The sequence below is a fragment of the Eurypyga helias genome, unplaced genomic scaffold (genome assembly GCF_000690775.1).
Source record: "Eurypyga helias isolate BGI_N326 unplaced genomic scaffold, ASM69077v1 scaffold17816, whole genome shotgun sequence".
Lineage (NCBI taxonomy): Eukaryota > Metazoa > Chordata > Aves > Eurypygiformes > Eurypygidae > Eurypyga > Eurypyga helias.
Genome location: NW_010258735.1, coordinates 1 through 8,078, shown reverse-complemented (window position 1 = coordinate 8,078; position 8,078 = coordinate 1). Strand labels below are relative to the sequence as shown.

General features: G+C 42.9%; 1 non-coding gene across 1 annotated transcript; it reads left to right on the top strand.

Annotated features, from left to right (window-relative positions):
* The first annotated feature begins 7,991 nt into the window (after positions 1-7,991).
* Positions 7,992-8,077, top strand: TRNAR-UCU. Its single transcript is given in 2 exon segments — positions 7,992-8,028; positions 8,042-8,077. It is a non-coding gene; the product is annotated as a tRNA-Arg (tRNA).
* The last annotated feature ends 1 nt before the right edge of the window (position 8,078 follows it).

Here is an 8,078-nt window from a genome sequence, read left to right as displayed (position 1 = left end):
GGAATGCCGCTTGCCACTTGTCTCCACTCAGACATGGAGCTGTTGACCACAACTCTCTGAGTGCGACTATCCAGCCAGTTCCTTATCCACCAAGTGGTCCATCCGTCAAATCCATGCCTCTCCAACATAGGGACAAGGATGTTGCAGGGGACAGTATCAAACCCTTTGCACAAGTCCAGGTAGATGACACTGGTTGCCTGTCAGGCACCATCTGCCCTTGGTGAAGCCATGTTGGCTGTCACCAATCACCTCCTCATTAGCCATGTGCCTCAGCATGGTTCCCAGGCGGATCTGCTCCATGTCTTGCCAGGCACAGAGGTGAGATTGACTGGCCTGTAGTTTCCTGGATCATCCTTTTTTCCCTTTTAAAGACGGGGGTTATGTTTCCCCTTTTTTACCAGTGGGAACTTCACAAGACTGCCACAACTTCTTGAATATGATGGATAGAGGTTTAGCAACCCCATCTGCCAGTTCTTTCAGGACCTGTGGACATATTTCATCAGGTCCCATGGACTTGTGCACCTTCAGGTTCCTCAGGTGTTCCTGAACCTGATCGTCTCTAACCATGGACAGGTCTCCATTCTCCCAGTCCCTCACCTTGCCTTCTGTGACTCTGGGGATAGGGCCTGTGGCCTTGCCAATGAAGACTAAGGCAAAAAAAAACCCAAAAACCATTGATCATCATTACCAGCTCTCGTGTTTCCTTCTGTAGAGGGCCCATGTTTTCCCTGATCTTCCCTCCATCCCCTGTGTACCTATGGAAGCTCTTCTTGTTGCCCTTGATGTCCCTGGCCAGCTTTAATTCTGTCAGGGCTTTAGCTTTCCTGACCTGCCCCCTGGCTTGTGGGACAATTGCCCTGTAATCCTCCCAGGCTCCCTGTCCCTGCTGTCACCCACCGTAGGCTTCCTTTGTGCACCTCAATTCGTCCAGGAGCTGCTTTTCATCCATGCAGGTCTCATGGCATTTTTAGCTGAATTCCTCTTCATTGGGATGCATTGCTGCTGAGCTTGGGGGAGAAAAATCCTTGAATTGCCAGCTTTCTTGGGCCCCTCCTCCCTCCAGGACTTCATCCCACAGTACTCTACCAAGCAGATCCCTGAAGAGGCCCAAGTCTGCTCTCCTTAAGGACAGGGTAATGAACTTGCTCTATGCTCTCCTCATTGCCCTAAGGATCTTGAACTCCATTCCATGGTCACTGCAGCCAATGCTGCCCTTGAGTTTCACATTCCCTACCAGCCCCTCACTGTTGGTGAGAATAAGGTCCAGCATGGCACCCATTCTTGTCAGCTCCATTATTGATAGTCAAACTACATTATGTAATCACCTTAATTATACAATTTTATAGATGAAAAAAAAAAAGAAAAAGAGTAGAAAACTAGACAGGTTAACCCAGAGCTGTCATGGATCTGCTAGTGACAGACAGATGTATTTGACCAAGTACTTAACCATGAGTCAGCCTACCTACAACTGGATTTCTGCAATCTATCTTGCTTTATATAACCCTTTGAGATAATTAAATTTAATTTTAAAAGGCTAGAAATTACTAAGAAAGTCACAAAGCATACAAGCCAGGTAACTGCTATGCTACTTCTGATGTTCATCTTAGTTTTCCAGCTGTACACAAACTTCCAATTCCTTCTGTTTGTTTCCCATACTGCAAGAATTTGTGTACAGGCACTTAAGATAGGCCCCCAGTAGTGCTGCTTTCACAGAGGAAGGGTGAGATCCTCCCCTGTCAGAAGAGCATCTCTTCACTGATCCTGCATCATCACTTCTCTTTAGATCATAGTAACCCTTCCTCAGGATGTATTCTCTCATATCCAAATCTCTTCTGCTCACTGAAAGGACTGAAAAGACACCCAGGCCCCTGTAACCTTCACCCTCCTGAGATGTTCTTGGTGCCCATGCTGATATGCAGTAAGGGGCAAAAGTCTAAGGATCAGATGAGCCTTGACAACGCCTCTGCAGTACCCTGGATCCAAGCCCCTGCACTCAGCAAACATCCTAAAACACCACATCAGAGTAGCAGATGGGAGCTTCTGCTCCCTACAAATGGGAATCCCCAGTACCCATCAGCTGTCTTTTACACTTCTTGTTGATTTTTGGTTCAGGCTCAGCTGGCTCTGATGCTTTCCCCTGACAGGTCCTTGTTCATCCTCACCTTTTCGCAGGGCACACACATGTTCTGCAATTGGAGCTCTGCAGGCCGAGGAGCCTCTCTTCTGTTCCTGGAAATAACAAAGCTCCAGCCCCTTCCATCTTGAGACTGATTTCCTGTTGATCTCATCTTGATTCCTGGATGGTACAAAGCCTGCTCACCTCCTCTCACAGTTCCTTTTCTTCAGTCAGCTCCTTAGCCAGAGCCCACCTCCCACATGGTGGCCACCTTGTCTGCCACGTGTTCAGAGAAGCACTAGACATGGAGACACGCTCCCTGAACAGTCCCCAAGTCGTGCCATCAATTTTGGTATGGCTTTTAATAGGAGTGACTCCATATGAGAAAATGAATTCCTGCCCTACAGTCACTCGATATCATATGTGCTTATGCTAGATCTCAAAAGGCTGATGTCATCTGTTATGTATCATGTATGGGCTCAAGGTACCAGGTAACAGATTTTGGGAACCTTCCAAATAACAGTGAGCACACCTACCTTGTTTATAACAATGCCATTGCTAATTATTAACTTAAGAATGTAGTCTTAAAGAGACTGCTATGCCACTTAAGTTAAACTGAGGTGTATTCCCCATAAACTGGAAGATTAACTTGAGACAAAAATAGGTGACGCTTATCACTTTGTTCGCTCTGAAAATTACACATACAAAAAAAGACTAGATAAAATTTCATAATACTAAAGCAACAATTTTAAGATGAAGCAATGCTTACAGAAAATAAAGTGAATGAAATCATGTGCCTAGAATTTCACAAAACAAAGTGAAACTAAGCAAAACAGAAACGGAGAGCTGCCACACAGAAAACCCAACACAGTCCAAAGATCAAAGGTACCTGTAGTTAAGAAGATGTATTCAAAATGCATCACAGATTAGTACTTTTCACAGAATACAACTTGAGTAAAGTCCATAAAAGGACACTGATAAGAGCTGCATGAGAAACAGAGAAATGAGAAATTTGGGCTTATTCAATTAACAACAGAAAATGTTGACATTCTCTTGAAACAGACTTTCATCTCCAGAAGTCAGAGGTAATCCACTTTTGGCAAGAGGCACCAGCTGAGGCTTCTCCAAATGCCCTGTCACAATGCACAGAGATTCCACATGATTCTGCATGGGTTTGGCCCTAAACAGGGAGCACTCTTGAAGTAAATGTTTGTCAAGTGTTTGCCACTTCAATCCTCCAAGAAAAAAAAAAATCTTTATGTGTGATTACTGAAATTGAGATCATCAGCACTTCCAGAAATCCTGGTAGGTGCTAATGTTCCAGTTATTTTCAGCAAAGAGAGTCAATAGCAATATTGTAAGGGACATCAGTGGGAATTAAGGTGGAAAAGCACCTTGTAGTCATGATTTTCATCCTTGTGTGATATGAAAAAACCCTCTTGACCAATAATCTGCATTTATTAAAAAGGTTCCTTTGACCATCAGTCTGTACCACTGCAGTGAATGGCCTCCAAATGTACATATTCAGGAAGGAGGAAAAACTGTCACAAAAACAAAGTCACTGTAGACACTTGGCTTTATGTACTTTGCTTTCTGAAGAAAATATAACAATAAATATATAAATATAATAACAACATGGAAATAGATAATAAATCAGTAAGAAATTAATAACAAATGTGGTACATACATTACACAATAGAACTGTAAATATGAATGATTAAAATAGAAATATAATTTTTCATTTATTACAGAAGAAGATATTAGGAGGAAGTTGAGCAAATATGAATGCACTACAAGCGATACCATTCTAAACCATTTCCTAGGCTAATCATCCATTGCATCATCACAGAAAACAATGACTAAGATCCATGAACTGTATCAGATATTTAAAAATTACTGTTAAAAAATTACTTGCACAACATGAGGGAAGGGGTTCAAACTTTTCCATCAAAACACTGTATTCATCTCACAAGCTATCCCTGCAGCAGCTCACCTGTTAATACAGCTACACACAGTCTGTGGAATTAAGGTTGTACTCCTTTTGAGGAGTGACTTGACATGATTGCTCATGTCCCCTCCAGCTCCGCAAGACACTGCCCTTGGTAATTACTCCTCCCTACCCAAATATACTTGAGAGGGCAGAACATTTCATAGACCAACAACAGGCACAAATAAGATGACTGGAAGAGGTTCTTAATAGCAGTCTTACTGACAGCAGCCTGACAAGAGAAGAGGGGTAATTCTCCAATGCCATGATAGTCACATGCAGATTACAGCCCCCAGGGAGGAAAAGGCAGAGATGCAGAAGCTTCTACCATGTGAAGCATTCATCTCCTTGTTAATAGATTTAAAAAAAAAAAATCAAATTGTAAATTACTAAAGAAACCTCCTCTGAAAGAGTTCCTTTTCAGGATCCGCAGGCCCTGTGCATTCCAGCATTTTTCCCACCAGTCCAAAGAGTGCTTTCTCTTGCTGCACTACAGAGATGAACCATTATAAGTGGTAGGGTTGTAATAATGCCCACTTCAAGGGAGAGAAAGAAAGAAACCCTGAAACATATTTTATAAGGGTCCCATTTAGGTAATCCATACATGACCACCTTTTTCTCTGTAGCCTTCTATGATCTCTTGTTCTCAACAAGTATATTTACTATAAAGGTTCTTAGAGAAAGATGGTAGACCCCACAAATATATGTAGAAGCTCTGAGTAAAACAGCAATTTCCAAATTTATAATTCACTGAAGCTCAAACCTTACAAAAATTAGATATGCAGTGCATAGCGCTTATTTCATAATGACAGAAGTTAATGCTGAAACCCAAGATGCAAAAAGTCTCTCAAAGAGCACTTCAATTTCATAAATTAATTTCTAGATTTTTTTTCTTTAATGGAAGGAGGAGTGCTATGGGACAGTCCTATTTCAGGCCTGCTGTTGATACACTTGCTGTCTTGTGTCAAGGTATTCCTACCTCTGTTTCTCCTCCTATCTAAAATTAGCAAAATGTCACCTAGCTGAGTTTAGTGAAGTTTTCTAGGTGCCAGTAACTAATACATTAACAACTGCACTCCAGGAAACTTACACTCCCTCAAACAGAGCATGAAGTTGAAGAGGAGCTAGGATGAAAGCCGGCTTGCAACAGAAGTGGAATTCAGCCAGCCTCACAAGAGGGAAAGTCCAATGGACCGATCCAAGTCCAGGCACCAGCAAAGGTTAATGTGATCTGTTGGTTTTGCCTAACATAGCACAATTCATTAGTGCATGAACTGTCCTGTTTCTCAAGCAGCAGCTCCATCTGCTGCTCAAAAGGAAAGATGGATTTTGCATTGGGACTGCTTTTATAGAATAAAAAAGGAAAACTGACTTGAATAATTTGAAGTATCTCTGGAAGACTTCTAAACACTTCCCCAGTCAGTTCTCCTGCACGAATGACATCAACAGCCAGCCTTTACCTACCTGTGTAAACCAACTAGCCAAAATTAAAATATAAGAGGAAATAACAATTACGTAAGTGCCAGGATCCTTCACTTGGACACTTTCAGAACTAGTCCTCTCAGAGCAAACTCTGATCCTTCATTATCTGCAGTCATTTAGAGCTCTGCTGTCCGAAGTACCATGTTACCAAATCACATTGCTGAGGTACTGACACTCACTTCACCACACAATAAATCTGCCCGGGTATTCACAAACTACAGGAGGTTTATGGCAAGTCTTAGTTACTTACAAGTGGTTTATTTGAGTTGCGGAGGTTTATGGCAAGTCTTAGTTACAAGTAGTTTATTTGAGTTGTGCTAACATAGATTTAAGCTTCTTATTCTGAAGATCAACTCAGTTCTTAAAAAACAGAGGTTTGTTTCTTTTATGCAGTGCAGGGCCTTGAGGACTCAATCTTTTCACACTGCATTCCTTTACCAGGAACACTATGAAGACTTCTGTCCTGACAGAGCAGTTGTGGCAAGACCGTATCAACCCAGAGCTTGTAAATTCAATCAGACCTGCTCTGAATCTTGCATAACTTGGTGGTTCCTGATCTGTGTGTACTCTGGCTCCACGAGTGTGTTAGCTTGGGGGGTGTACCTCCAACATGGTGCTTGCTGTGACTACTGAACCCTTCCAGTAACCCCCCAGTTTCTGGGCAGCGTTGCAGGAGCTATTTATCATGCAGCTCGTGTGCTTTGGCTTGCCGCTGGCCACAGGCACAGTAGGGGACTTCAAGGGAACCAGGAGGCATGCTACCAGTGTGCCTACATCACCTCAGTCCCCTCGATTATTCATTATACTTGGTACCTCTGCCCTTGATACAATGGCTAGTGGATTGCGTATCCTAATCAGCTTATTTTACATTGATTTGATTAGCTCGGGAGACCTGAGCCGGGGAGCCACCGCCGCAGCAGAAAGCCACAGGCTTTCCTGGGCTTAAAATTCAGGAGTGGGGAATGTTAAAGAAAGAGTAACCTCATACTCTTGTTTTTTGGTATTTCTAATATGCCTATGGTGGATTTAGAAAAATAACATCAAAGACTTGTTTCAGACTGTAATTACAGCTTGGGGGGGGGGGGAATAAATTAAAAAAAAAATATCTAATTTTCCTGAATCCACTGGGGCTTTTACTGTGATTTTTGAACAGTTATAGTTCAGCCATTACTTCTTTTAATTGATTTAGTGGCAGGCATTCACAGTATCTGGAACAATGATACAAGCCTGTTGTAATATTCTCACCCACACTGAAAATATCTCGTAATAGAATATTATTTCCCTAATTTATTTCCTTTTTTGTTCTGTCCATTTACATGGGGTTTTGTTAATACCCTCAAAATATTCTCAGTCCCTGATTTCCAGGTGTGATTCTCACATCGTATTTCTCTGCCTGTTGACTCACAGTAAGTTGCAGCAGCGTCTAGCAGAGATTACATTAACATGTTTTTACTGGTCACCTATGTCTGCTGTTTTGGATTTCCACACACTATTTTTCTTTGCCTCATGTGGCACCGGAAAGCCAGCAAAATGCTGTAATGCATGGGATGCCCAGAGAATATAACCACAGTTTTCTTGGTTCCTTTAATTCTGATGCTATTGTTTAAAAACGAAACCCGAAACCTCATGTTTAGACTGACCCTAAAAACCTACTGGAAATCACCAACGTTAAAATAACATGGTTCCAACTAACTTTGGAACTGACCCAGCGTAGCTCCCACATCCTTGATGCTACGTCTGATGGGGTTTTTGTCTGAAATGTTCACATTTACTCCACAGGCGGAGTGCTGCTAAAAGCACATTATAGCTAACTGCAACGTGAGAAATGCTTGTGTTTGTTAAAGCAAAAGTAATTTGATGTAATTCATCAATCTATCATCCTCATCTGTGCAAAAAGACCCAATCCCACAAAGGCTTCCTTATGCAAGCTTATGGACATGTGGCAGAACAGTTCCCCTACGTAAGACAGCTGTGTAACGTAATTGTATTTCCCCCAAAACAAGGTTCAGTGTTGAAAACGCCCAAGTGGGATGACGACAAATGTTTTATATAGATTACTTATGAACGTCAAATAAAAAAAAAAGAGGTCAGTCTTTCACAGGACATACCGTTGTAGGCCCATGGCGAGTGTGTGACACGAGCTTTTTTTTTCCCCCCGGCCCCGCCCGGGGCGCAGAGGCTGCCTCGAGACTCGTTCATACGGTAGTTTACAAGGCTTACGCCTGGTCGTACTGGCTAAACAAACTAAAATTTAAATAAAGGGAAAAGAAAGACGATCTTGACCGCTCGCCCGACGCCCACCTACCGCCCTTCCGCAGCCCGCGTCCTCCCCCGCGGGGCGTGAGGCGCCGGCTCGAGAGCGTCGCGCGCAGACTCCATGGGCGTTGTGCAAACAATCCAACAGGTGGCTCCGTGGCGCAATGGATAGCGCATTGGACTTCTAGCGGGTTGAAGGCATTCAAAGGTTCCGGGTTCGAGTCCCGGCGGAGTCGC